Below are 14,136 nucleotides of genomic sequence, written 5' to 3'. Positions count from 1 at the left end.
ATCAGAAGGGGCACGGCAGGGGCAGAAGCGCAAGAGGCAAGGCGCCTAAAATAGAAAAACACTTACAGGACGGCGGAAAAACGGCACAGGGGTCAAGTGAAGCCTCGAACACGCTAGCAGCAGCGTGGGTGGGGGTCAGAGGCAGGAGACAGCAGGTTGGTGCCGCAGACGTGGGGGGCGAGCTCAGGACCTAAAACAGGTCAGAGGTCGCTCACTCGCGACGCGCAACGCCAGCCATTAAGAAGGGAGGGGGGAGGGAGGAGCAGCTGGGAGGCGGGAGGTGGGAGGGAGCGGCGAATGGGGGCGCGAGGGGGGCGGGCCCGCAGGGAGGCAGCGGCAGGGAGCGGAGAGCAAGGGGGCGTGCACAAGGGGCGAAAACACGAAAAACAAGGCAAAAAAAGTCGGGCACAATTTTAAAAACAGTTGCAATTTGAAAACAGTCACAGAAATACACTAATGGCACAGTATACAATCGGGGAAACAGCAATCAGAGGGGCACAACGGGGGCAGATGCGCAGGAGGCGAGGCGCTTGAAAACAGTAAAAACGCACTTACAGGACGGCGCAAAGTGGCACAATCAGAAGGGGCACGGCGGGGGCAGAAGCGCAAGAGGCAAGGCGCTGAAAATAGAAAAACACTTACAGGACGGTGGAAAAACGGCACACGGGTCAAGTGAAGCCTCGAACACGCTAGCAGCAGCGTGGGCGGGGGTCAGAGGCAGGAGACAGCAGGTTGGTGCTGCGGACGTGGGGGGCGAGCTCAGGACCTAAAACAGGTCAGAGGTCGCGCACTCGCGACGCTCAGCGCCAGCCATTAAGAAGGGAGGGGGGAGGGAGGAGCAGCTGGGAGGCGGGAGGGAGCGGCGAATGGGGGCGCGAGGGGGGCGGGGCCGCAGGGAGGCAGCGGCAGGGAGCGGAGAGCAAGGGGGAGCGCACAAGGGGCGAAAACACGAAAAACAAGGCAAAAAAAGTCGGGCACAATTTTAAAAACTGTTACAATTTGAAAACAGTCACAGAAATACACTAATAGCACAGTATACAATCGGGGAAACAGCAATCAGAGGGGCACAACGGGGGCAGATGCGCAGGAGGCGAGGTGCTTGAAAACAGTAAAAACGCACTTACAGGACGGCGCAAAGTGGCACAATCAGAAGGGGCACGGCGGGGGCAGAAGCGCAAGAGGCAAGGCGCTGAAAATAGAAAAACACTTACAGATCGGCGGAAAAACGGCACACGGGTCAAGTGAAGTCTCGAACACGCTAGCAGCAGCGTGGGCGGGGGTCAGAGGCAGGAGACAGCAGGTTGGTGCTGCGGACGTGGGGGGCGAGCTCAGGACCTAAAACAGGTCAGAGGTCGCTCACTCGCGACGCGCAGCGCCAGCCATTAAGAAGGGAGGGGGGAGGGAGGAGCAGCTGGGAGGCGGGAGGCGGGAGGGAGTGGCGAATGGGGGCGCGAGGGGGGCGGGGCCGCAGGGAGGCAGCGGCAGGGAGCGGAGAGCAAGGGGGAGCGCAAAAGGGGCGAAAACACAAAAAACAAGGCAAAAAAAGTCAGGCACAATTTTAAAAACAGTTACAATTTGAAAACAGTCACAGAAATACACTAATGGCACAGTATACAATCGGGGAAACAGCAATCAGAGGGGCACAACGGGGGCAGATGCGCAGGAGGCGAGGCGCTTGAAAACAGTAAAAACGCACTTACAGGACGGCGCAAAGTGGCACAATCAGAAGGGGCACGGCGGGGGCAGAAGCGCAAGAGGCAAGGCGCCTAAAATAGAAAAACACTTACAGGACGGCGGAAAAAACGGCACAGGGGTCAAGTGAAGCCTCGAACACGCTAGCAGCAGCGTGGGTGGGGGTCAGAGGCAGGAGACAGCAGGTTGGTGCCGCAGACGTGGGGGGCGAGCTCAGGACCTAAAACAGGTCAGAGGTCGCTCACTCGCGACGCGCAACGCCAGACATTAAGAAGGGAGGGGGGAGGGAGGAGCAGCTGGGAGGCGGGAGGTGGGAGGGAGCGGCGAATGGGGGCGCGAGGGGGGCGGGCCCGCAGGGAGGCAGCGGCAGGGAGCGGAGAGCAAGGGGGCGTGCACAAGGGGCGAAAACACGAAAAACAAGGCAAAAAAAGTCGGGCACAATTTTAAAAACAGTTACAATTTGAAAACAGTCACAGAAATACACTAATGGCACAGTATACAATCGGGGAAACAGCAATCAGAGGGGCACAACGGGGGCAGATGCGCAGGAGGCGAGGCGCTTGAAAACAGTAAAAACGCACTTACAGGACGGCGCAAAGTGGCACAATCAGAAGGGGCACGGCGGGGGCAGAAGCGCAAGAGGCAAGGCGCTGAAAATAGAAAAACACTTACAGGACGGTGGAAAAACGGCACACGGGTCAAGTGAAGCCTCGAACACGCTAGCAGCAGCGTGGGCGGGGGTCAGAGGCAGGAGACAGCAGGTTGGTGCTGCGGACGTGGGGGGCGAGCTCAGGACCTAAAACAGGTCAGAGGTCGCGCACTCGCGACGCTCAGCGCCAGCCATTAAGAAGGGAGGGGGGAGGGAGGAGCAGCTGGGAGGCGGGAGGGAGCGGCGAATGGGGGCGCGAGGGGGGCGGGGCCGCAGGGAGGCAGCGGCAGGGAGCGGAGAGCAAGGGGGAGCGCACAAGGGGCGAAAACACGAAAAACAAGGCAAAAAAAGTCGGGCACAATTTTAAAAACTGTTACAATTTGAAAACAGTCACAGAAATACACTAATAGCACAGTATACAATCGGGGAAACAGCAATCAGAGGGGCACAACGGGGGCAGATGCGCAGGAGGCGAGGTGCTTGAAAACAGTAAAAACGCACTTACAGGACGGCGCAAAGTGGCACAATCAGAAGGGGCACGGCGGGGGCAGAAGCGCAAGAGGCAAGGCGCTGAAAATAGAAAAACACTTACAGGACGGCGGAAAAACGGCACACGGGTCAAGTGAAGTCTCGAACACGCTAGCAGCAGCGTGGGCGGGGGTCAGAGGCAGGAGACAGCAGGTTGGTGCTGCGGACGTGGGGGGCGAGCTCAGGACCTAAAACAGGTCAGAGGTCGCTCACTCGCGACGCGCAGCGCCAGCCATTAAGAAGGGAGGGGGGAGGGAGGAGCAGCTGGGAGGCGGGAGGCGGGAGGGAGTGGCGAATGGGGGCGCGAGGGGGGCGGGGCCGCAGGGAGGCAGCGGCAGGGAGCGGAGAGCAAGGGGGAGCGCAAAAGGGGCGAAAACACAAAAAACAAGGCAAAAAAAGTCAGGCACAATTTTAAAAACAGTTACAATTTGAAAACAGTCACAGAAATACACTAATGGCACAGTATACAATCGGGGAAACAGCAATCAGAGGGGCACAACGGGGGCAGATGCGCAGGAGGCGAGTCGCTTGAAAACAGTAAAAACGCACTTACAGGACGGCGCAAAGTGGCACAATCAGAAGGGGCACGGCGGGGGCAGAAGCGCAAGAGGCAAGGCGCCTAAAATAGAAAAACACTTACAGGACGGCGGAAAAACGGCACACGGGTCAAGTGAAGCCTCGAACACGCTAGCAGCAGCGTGGGCGGGGGTCAGAGGCAGGAGACAGCAGGTTGGTGCTGCGGACGTGGGGGGCGAGCTCAGGACCTAAAACAGGTCAGAGGTCGCTCACTCGCGATGCGCAACGCCAGCCATTAAGAGGGGAGGGGGGAGGGAGGAGCAGCTGGGAGGCGGGAGGCGGGAGGGAGCGGCGAATGGGGGCGCGAGGGGGGCGGGGCCGCAGGGAGGCAGCGGCAGGGAGCGGAGAGCAAGGGGGAGCGCACAAGGGGCGAAAACACGAAAAACAAGGCAAAAAAAGTCGGGCACAATTTTAAAAACAGTTACAATTTGAAAACAGTCACAGAAATACACTAATGGCACAGTATACAATCGGGGAAACAGCAATCAGAGGGGCACAACGGGGGCAGATGCGCAGGAGGTGAGGCGCTTGAAAACAGTAAAAACGCACTTACAGGACGGCCCAAAGTGGCACAATCAGAAGGGGCACGGCGGGGGCAGAAGCGCAAGAGGCAAGGCGCTGAAAATAGAAAAACACTTACAGGACGGTGGAAAAACGGCACACGGGTCAAGTGAAGCCTCGAACACGCTAGCAGCAGCGTGGGCGGGGGTCAGAGGCAGGAGACAGCAGGTTGATGCTGCGGACGTGGGGGGCGAGCTCAGGACCTAAAACAGGTCAGAGGTCGCTCACTCGCGACGCGCAGCGCCAGCCATTAAGAAGGGAGGGGGGAGGGAGGAGCAGCTGGGAGGCGGGAGGGAGCGGCGAATGGGGGCGCGAGGGGGGCGGGGCCGCAGGGAGGCAGCGGCAGGGAGCGGAGAGCAAGGGGGAGCGCACAAGGGGCGAAAACACGAAAAACAAGGCAAAAAAAGTCAGGCACAATTTTAAAAACAGTTACAATTTGAAAACAGTCACAGAAATACACTAATGGCACAGTATACAATCGGGGAAACAGCAATCAGAGGGGCACAACGGGGGCAGATGCGCAGGAGGCGAGGCGCTTGAAAACAGTAAAAACACACTTACAGGACGGCGCAAAGTGGCACAATCAGAAGGGGCACGGCGGGGGCAGAAGCGCAAGAGGCAAGGCGCTGAAAATAGAAAAACACTTACAGGACGGCGGAAAAACGGCACACGGTTCAAGTGAAGCCTCGAACACGCTAGCAGCAGCGTGGGCGGGGGTCAGAGGCAGGAGACAGCAGGTTGGTGCTGCGGACGTGGGGGGCGAGCTCAGGACCTAAAACAGGTCAGAGGTCGCTCACTCGCAACGTGCAGCGCCAGCCATTAAGAAGGGAGGGGGAGAGAGGAGCAGCTGGGAGGCGGGAGGCGGGAGGGAGCGGCGAATGGGGGCGCGAGGGGGGCGGGGCCGCAGGGAGGCAGCGGCAGGGAGCGGAGAGCAAGGGGGAGCGCACAAGGGGCGAAAACACGAAAAACAAGGCAAAAAAAGTCGGGCACAATTTTTAAAACAGTTACAATTTGAAAACAGTCACAGAAATACACTAATGGCACAGTATACAATCGGGGAAACAACAATCAGAGGGGCACAACGGGGGCAGATGCGCAGGAGGCGAGGCGCTTGAAAACAGTAAAAACGCACTTACAGGACGGCGCAAAGTGGCACAATCAGAAGGGGCACGGCGGGGGCAGAAGCGCAAGAGGCAAGGCGCTGAAAATAGAAAAACACTTACAGGACGGCGGAAAAACGGCACACGGGTCAAGTGAAGCCTCGAACACGCTAGCAGCAGCGTGGGCGGGGGTCAGAGGCAGGAGACAGCAGGTTGGTGCTGCGGACGTGGGGGGCGAGCTCAGGACCTAAAACAGGTCAGAGGTCGCTCTCTCGCGACGCGCAGCGCCAGCCATTAAGAAGGGAGAGGGGAGGGAGGAGCAGCTGGGAGGCGGGAGGGAGCGGCAAATGGGGGCGCGAGGGGGCGGGGCCGCAGGGAGGCAGCGGCAGGGAGCGGAGAGCAAGGGGGAGCGCACAAGGGGCGAAAACACGAAAAACAAGGCAAAAAAAGTCGGGCACAATTTTAAAAACAGTTACAATTTGAAAACAGTCACAGAAATACACTAATGGCACAGTATACAATCGGGGAAACAGCAATCAGAGGGGCACAACGGGGGCAGATGCGCAGGAGGCGAGGCGCTTGAAAACAGTAAAAACGCACTTACAGGACAGCGCAAAGTGGCACAATCAGAAGGGGCACGGCGGGGGCAGAAGCGCAAGAGGCAAGGCGAGGACGGCGGAAAAACGGCACACGGGTCAAGTGAAGCCTCGAACACGCTAGCAGCAGCGTGGGCGGGGGTCAGAGGCAGGAGACAGCAGGTTGGTGCTGCGGACGTGGGGGGCGAGCTCAGGACCTAAAACCAACTAGAGAGACTGTGACTTTGCACTCCCCAGGACCAAGCAGTGGGCATACCACCCACTTGAGAGACTTGAGAGACTGTGGCTTTGCACTGCCCAGGACCAAGCAGTGGGCAAACCACCCTCGTGAGAGACTGTGGCCTTGCATTCCCCAGGACCAAGCAGTGGGCAAACCACCCACTTGAGAGACTTGAGAGACTGTGGCTTTGCACTCCCCAGGACCAGGTAGTGGGCAAACCACCCACTTGAGAGACTTAAGAGACTGTGGCTTCGCACTCCCCAGGACCAAGCAGTGGGCAAACCACCTACTAGAGAGACTGTGGCTTTGCACTACCCAGGACCAAGCAGTGGGCAAACCACCCACTAGAAAGACTGTGGCTTTGCACTCCCCAGGACCAAGCAGTGGGCAAACCACCCACTTGAGAGACTGTGGCTTTGCACTCTCCAGGACCAAGCAGTGGGCATGGAGCCCCCTCAAGGAGCAGTGGCGTCGTCCCATCATCCGGCTGATGTGTCCCACCTCCCCTTCCCCCTGAGGTGTCTGTTTTTTTTCGACCTGATGCCCCTGCAGGGTTCTCTCCGTTTTGAGGCAGGTGTCATGTGTGGGCTTCGCCCATGCTTTTTGGGACCAATGGTCCACGGACATTTAATGGGACAGAGTACGGACTTGTGAACTTGCTGATAATATTTGTATATACTGATGATTTAAAGTTATCTTGGGCTATCTGATTGTTCAATTATTACACTTGTTAAACTCATTTGACTTGGTCCTTGCGTTCTTCCAGGGGGTGGTGGGGTGTATCGGTGATGTGATTGGATAAGAGTGTGTGTTGTTGTGGGTGGGTGGTGGAGGGTGTGGGTGTTGCGTGCGTGTGTCACTCTCTTTTGACTCCTCCCCTCCCCTGTGTGCTAGGTGCAGTACTCACCGTCATTGTCGTCGCCGCCGTCTTTGATGTTCCTGGTAGATGAGGAGGTAGACCAGCGTCGGCAGGACCTGTAACTCGGGCTCCATGGCGTCCTGGTTGTTCGTTGACTGTCGAGAGGTGAGTGGTTTCCCTTCTGTGTACTGTTTCCGCTGTGCTTTTGATGGCGTTGGTACCGCCCCGGGAAAAGCTGGCAGATTGGTGCCTTGTAATAGTGTGGGCGGTACATTGACTTCTGCCTGTCTGTTGGCCGTTACCGCCGCGGTGTTTGTTTCTACCACCGTGATGGTCGGAGTGTTAAAGTGACTGTCTGTGTTGGCGGATTCCGCCATGGACGTAATTCCATTTTTTTTCCTCTGGCCCTGGCCTATTGGCGGTATTACCGCCGCTTTATCACCGACCGCCAGGGTTGTAATGAGGGCCTTAATGTTTCACTGACACGTCCTGGCTGGTTGTTATTGTGGCCAATAGATACCAATGGGTGTCACAAACGTTTCATTAACTCCTCAGGGTTATTTAGAACAAGTAGGCCGGACCCTCGCTATATATCGTCTGAACATGCGGGTATAGTACCAACATACAGTGTAGGGAAACTATGCCAGCAATGCTTAAAGACTTCCTCACTAGACGCAGTTGGAGAACACCTCAGTCTCCTGTCTAATAACACCAACTTACAGGACTTCCTGTTAGGCCCCAGAAAACAACGTAAAAAACGCTCCTTATATGAAGTATATAATGAAATTTGGAAGCTTTCACAACAAGAAGCTGCTGCTTGGTTGAGGCAAATAGATCAGGAAAATTTAGCTGTAGTAGATAATGGGATTAATACCCTGTCCGACCGAATATATACCTTAAATAACATTGTCTCTTCTGCTATAGACATTATACAAACAGATATGTCTTCCTTATATCATGGACGGAGTCAGCTAAGGTCCATCTTGCAGTTGGGTTGGACGCTTCAAACACCGAAGGCTGGTTGCATTCCCTGGCAATATGTCAGCGCAAGGGAAATATTTTGTTCTTTTAATATAACATGACAACAACAACTAATGGCTAAGAAAGAAGCGACTTGTATCATGCTTAACATAAAAAAATTAGAAAAGTTGCCTTTTACTGTGGCTGAAATACCATCTGCTGAGTTGTTAATACACGGGTCATTAATCTGCCTATTTCTACATTACAATTCACATCCTGTTTAAAAACACATTCCTGTAGGCAGATACGAAAAACTGGGAGATGGTTACATCCTTGAGGTGTGGGAGCTACCCTTCGCATACAAATGTCTCAGTGGCATGAAAGAAGTCTTTCTGAGTGGTAATGAATGCGAGACTTCTGTCAGCCATTCAATGGTTTGGAAACAGCTGTCCTTGCATGGGCCGTGTAACGCGTCTGCAGCGAACTTGGCTTGTTATGTAAAGTGAGTTCCAGTCCCCTTGATTAGACCTACGTTCCAGGTGCTTTCAAACAGCAGCTAAGTTCTCCTCAATGGTGCAGATTGTTGTGGGATGCGAGCCGGAATAGTTTATGTTGTTTCGGTATCTAAGAGTGTTACATGCTGTGGGAATGTTCTTTTTCCTCCCATTAAAACAAAAGAGGTAGCAGACATTGGGCCTCATATTGCTACGTCTAATGTAAATTTTGAAAAGTTGAGCAGATTCAAGGCTTTATTGTTTCAAAAACATGTGGCTCTTATATCTGCACGTGAGACCTACGCACTTCAGGTGGCAAGGTCGTCAGCAGAGATACAGTCCCTTTTAAGTACCAACTTTCCGAGACACTTTAGTGAACTCATGGGACGGATATTTAATGTGTCCAGTAATACTGGAATCGCAAATTTCTTTAAGGCTGTTGGTTCTGGTTTCATTCACATCTTCTCCTCCATATTCGGTTTAATACCATCAGCCATCCACTCAATATTCTCCAGTATTTTCAGGGGATTTCCAATAACTTTGGCTATAATAGTTGGCGTTTTGCTGTTGCTATTCTTTATGTGCAATGGCTGCCCCGCTGAGACTAAAAGGAACGATAGCGCTCCTATCAGCGCAGCTCTGTCGTGAACACATGATCTGGTATTTTGGAGCAACACTCATGGATCAATTGGATTGTGACTGGTCTCTGTCATTCAGGCCGGTTTTACATTGTGTGCAGCCCGTGTTTCGGTGCCTCTGGTGCTCTTTGGAACATGCACTGGAAGTTTGTCTTTCTACGCAGCGCTTGCTTTCTTTGGACGCTGATCTGTTGATGTTCTCGCTGAGGGCTCATTACCAGACATGCGCATTGAGGGTGTGTGTGCTATGGGAAGCTACTTATGAGTTGCCCTTCCTGGAGGATGTAGCTCTTGACTCATCATTGGGCACACCACGGAATGCCGCCTTGGCTGAGGCTAAGGCTATTAAATACAACTGCTCCTTGGTCCTTCTCGGCAATGCCTTTCCAACTTTAACACCTGCTGAAGTGGAAGATTTCCTGTCCTCCATTGTCCCCGAATTGATTGGAAATTCTAAAAATAACTCTGACTCTTGAAATTTGTTTTTTTAAGCCACATGTTAACAGTTTTAAATTGTCCTTTTATACACTCATGTGTCCTTTTAACTTGTCATTATTGAAATTCTTTACACATATATCTTAGGTTGAGCTTAGTAGCCTTTATGTATACTTAGGCTTTGAACCACCTTCAACCAATAAGGGGATGGTGTTGTATAGCCATTTTAGTTATAGCTTCATGCATGTTATTTTAACATACTAGGCCTGCCGCTGTGCACTTTAACCTAGATATATTTTATTCGACTTTGCTTTATTATTGTTACAGTAGCCACTTTTACTGTCTTGTTTTATTTTTTCTCTATCTGACTGTTTTTGCCTAGGCCAGCACTCTGTTCTCAAACAAGACATTGTTGCTCACTCTGTACTTCTTCCAAGGCTGCAGTAAGATAGGTTGCTGGTGAACGTGGTATAAGTTTAGTCTCTGACATTCATAGAAAATACACATCCTTACGTAGGGACATTTTCTTAGAACACCAGCTGTTTTATTATAAAAACACTTCCCTCTCCCTTACACGTTAGAGGGAGATTCCAGCCAGAGAACCACCACTGTATGCTGATTGCTGAATGTTTCGCTACAGCTGTATTGCAGACTTCAAGCCTTTGCTTAGGTATGGAGGATGATGTCTTCCCAGGGGAACCTGAAGGGCAGAATTAGAGCTTAACACGCTGTGCTCTATCATAGCCTAGGTGGGAATTAGTCTGTTGACTCTAGTGACAATATGGTAGCATTATTTTTATGTTTTACTCTCCTTGTCACAATTTCAATCTTGTCATGCTGTATCGTCCTGGTTATTGCAGTTCACGCTTTGCTATCGAAGATGCAGTTGCTTTATTAAAGCATTATTGAAATATATACTGCCTCTGTTTGTCATTGTGTATGTAAGACTAATGTAACTGAGAGAAATGGATGAGACCTGATTGACCACGGCTTCCCTGAGAAACCAGTTATGTCATGGGCTCGGCTGCCCAATCATCCCTGCCCTTGGGTAAAGATGAGGCACTGCTAGTTAGACTGAGCAGAACCCGGATTGGAGCGACAGGATCACCTATAGTGGGTCAGACTCAGTCTCCCACACTGCAGGCGATTCTGCCACTCTAAATCCAGTAGTCTCATTAGAATAATGAGAGCCTACTGATAGAGGACGGTCCTAAGGCAGAAGGACTTCTATTTGGTGATTCCTTTATCAAGAAGCTGGGCAAATATGTTTCCACTTTCGTTGCTATTGATAAGGCCCAGGTCTCTATCAAAAATATTTTTTCCCATCAGGTTTTTAACATGGGCAGCAAAGGTAGGGGTCGATTTGCCAGCCGTTATGATTCAAGAGGGCAACCTCTCAATAGAGGCTCCTACAGTAAAAGCTTCCAACAAGACTTCTACCATGGATACAAACCCCAGTTCTTTTCCTTTTGTTCATGTGGATTCCGTAACAGGGGTAACACAGCCGAAGGAGACCACCTCTCAGGTAAGAACTTCCAGTTCTGGCCCTCCTCCCGTAGGAGGCAGATTGGGAAATTTTCTAAATGCTTGGTTGTCTCTGGCATTAGGCCCCTGAGTGATCCACACTGCACAGGGCTAATGCATAGAATTGTACCAAATTTGTTCTCAAACTAAGTTTCCTCAACCTCTGCATTTTTGCTGAGAACAATTTATTTTGGTTCAGGAGGAAATTTGGTCCTTCCTTGCAAAACAGGCTATAAAACAAAACTCCTTTGATCCATCGGGTTTCTTCAGTCCCACCTTTTTAGTTCTAAAAAAAAACAAAAGCTCTTCAACAACTTTGTGGTTCACCATCACTTCAAAATGAAAACCATTCTCCACCTTCAACATATTTTACTCCAGAACGATTGGCTGATCCATTTGGATCTACAGGATGCTTATAAGACGGTTCCTGTCCATCACTCGTACAGGATGTTTCTGCAATTCCAACGGGAAAATTCCTTCTTCCAGTTCAAAACTCTTCCTTTCGGTCTTTCCTCAGCCCCTTGGTGTTTCACCAAAATTCTAAAACATGTGGTGGCTTTCCTCAGGAGTCAGGGTGTAAGACTCATAGTTTATCTGGACAATTTTCTGATAATGGCACAGGACAAATCATGTCTCTTGGATCATCTCAATCTTTGACAAGATCTTTTGTCATGTCTAGAGTTTCTGATAAACTTCCAAAAATCTTCCCTCATTCCTTCTCAAAGGCTTGAATTCCTGGGTTTTATGATAGATATCTATTGGGCTATTCTCCAATTACCTCAACAGAAGGTAAACCTTATAAAAAAGGAAATTGATCACGTTTTGTCGCTTCCTCTTTATTCCCTCAGATCTATAGCTTGGTTTGTGGGTCTCCTCTCCTGCATTCAGGCCACCTTTCCAGGACCCCTTCATTACAGAGCACTTTAGAGATTGAAGATTTGCCATCTCTGCAAGGGCTTAGCTTATTCAGACCCGGTAGGATTCAGAATCCACAGAAGAACTCCTATGGTGGCTGACTCACTTAGGGGGTTATTACAACTTTGGAGGAGGTGTTAATCCGTCCCAAAAGTGACGGATATACCACCAGCCGTATTACGAGTTCCATAGGATATAATGGACTCGTAATACGGCTGGTGGTATATCCGTCACTTTACCGTCACTTTTGGGACGGATTAACACCTCCTCCAAAGTTGTAATAACCCCCTTAGTCACTTGGAACTGAAGAACTATTTTCTCTTTCGCTCCAGATCTTGTCTAAGAATCAGATGCAAGTCGGACAGGATGGGGCACAGAGTGTGGTCATCTCTTGACTGGAGGTACATGGTGCGTTCAGGAGTCATCACTACACATCAATTGTTTAGAGATGCTTGCAGGTTCTTTTGCTATTCAGTCCTTTATCAAAGACAGGGTAAAATGTACAGTGCTCCTGCAGGAGGACAATCTGTCAGCAGTCAGATACATAATTTGTCTGGGAGGTACAAGGTACTCTTCCAAAGTTAGCCAGGAGTCTTTGGGAATTTTGTCTCCCAAGAAATATTTCAATCAAAGCAGAATATCTCCCAGGCAAAAATGTATGTGGTAGCAGACTGGTTTTCCAGACATCTGTATGATTAAAGCAACTGGAAGCTTAATGTTTCAGTATTCAGTCATCTTTCTTCAGTCTTTGGGAACATGTCAATAGACCTTTTTGCTTCCCGTATCAAAACTCAACTTCCCTCTTTTTTCAGTTGGAGACCGGATCCTTTGGCTGTGACCACAGATGTGTTTCTTCATACATGGCCTCAATCCCTTCTGTACGCCTTCCCTCCTTTCCTTTTCATTGCATGAGTCCTGGCTCAGGCTTACGGACAGCAATCATCACTTGCTCTCATCACTCCTTTCTGGCAATCCCAGCCTTGGTATCCAACACTGTTGGAACTAGCCTCAGACTTCCAGAATCTGATTCCTCCTTTCCCCAATTTATTCCTCAATCCGCAAGGCCTCAGACACAATCTAATTCTGGAAGACTATCTGTACCTAGTACTATGGAGGATTTCAGGGCATCCTGGAAAACCCCAGGAATTTCGAAGGAGGCTGTACGATTTATCCAGCAATCCTGGGCTCCTGGAACATCAATGGTATACAGGTCGGCCTGGCTGGCATGGTGTAGCTGGTGTTAGGACAGGGATTCAGATCCCCTTTCAGCAAATGTCACATTAGTTGTACAATTTCAAGCCTCCCTGGCAGCCCAGGGTAAAGCCTATAGGACAGTTAATAATTATAGATCTGCAATCTCTCTTGAGCATGTTAGAGTAAATGAAAGACCCATTGGTGAACATCTGTTGGTGTGTCGTCTTTTGAAGGAAGTACGTTTTGCTAAACCCCCTATATCCAAATATAGTGTTATGTAGGATGTTAACTTGGTTTTACAACTGTTTATTTCATGGCTAGATAATGATGAGTTATCGCTTAAATAACTATCTGCGAAATGTTACATTTTTCAAACTACAGATCTCAGAAGTCGTTCCTCTTCCCAACTTCTCATCTCCTTTCAGAAACCTCACAGGTCAGTGTCTGCCCCTATCTTAGCCTGTTGGGTTAGATGGGTGATGACCCTAGCTGGCATTTCTACTGCTTCCTTTGGGGCCCATTCAGGTAGAGGAGCCATGGTCTCTAGGACCTTTTGGGCAGGTGCTAATTTACAGTACATTCTCAGATCTGCAGATTGGTCAAACGTTAACACGTTTAGAACTTTTTATTGTAGACCGATTGATCATCCATCTGAATTGGTGATATCTTTGCTTTAAACAAGCATAATATGAGCCTCCGGTCTTGTAATACAATTGAGATTTTCCTAGCCTTGGTGTCTGAATGGCTAGATTGTATTAAAGACATGGAGACGAGTATTATCCCACCACAGGTATATAACCCACCCTATTCTTTTTTCTGCAGTCCCTATGCCCTAATCTGGCTCCAGTGCATCCAACTGACTCACAAGGCTCATCTCCTCTGCTGGATTCCTCCTGTCCCATTTCCTGTTCGGCTCCGCCAAGACTGCTTTTGCCATCTATTTTCTTTATGGACACCCTGAAGGATTTGTTATATGTATTATTGATGCTGTGTAATTTCATAATTTAGCTTCCTTTTTATCATATTGACTGACTCTTTCAAGAAAAGAGGGTTTGTTGCTCTCAGTCAAGATAGTTATGCTCCTACTGGACATGTGATTGAACTGCCTATTTTGATGTAAAGTTGTAGTTTTTTCTCTCAGGGTTTCTGGGTGTTGATGTTTCTTGGCTGCTGTGTTTATTAAGGCAGGAAAAGA

This window comes from Pleurodeles waltl, chromosome 4_1, assembly GCF_031143425.1.
Source record: "Pleurodeles waltl isolate 20211129_DDA chromosome 4_1, aPleWal1.hap1.20221129, whole genome shotgun sequence".
In the NCBI taxonomy this organism is placed as follows: Eukaryota; Metazoa; Chordata; class Amphibia; order Caudata; family Salamandridae; genus Pleurodeles; species Pleurodeles waltl.
This window is presented reverse-complemented; position numbering follows the sequence as displayed.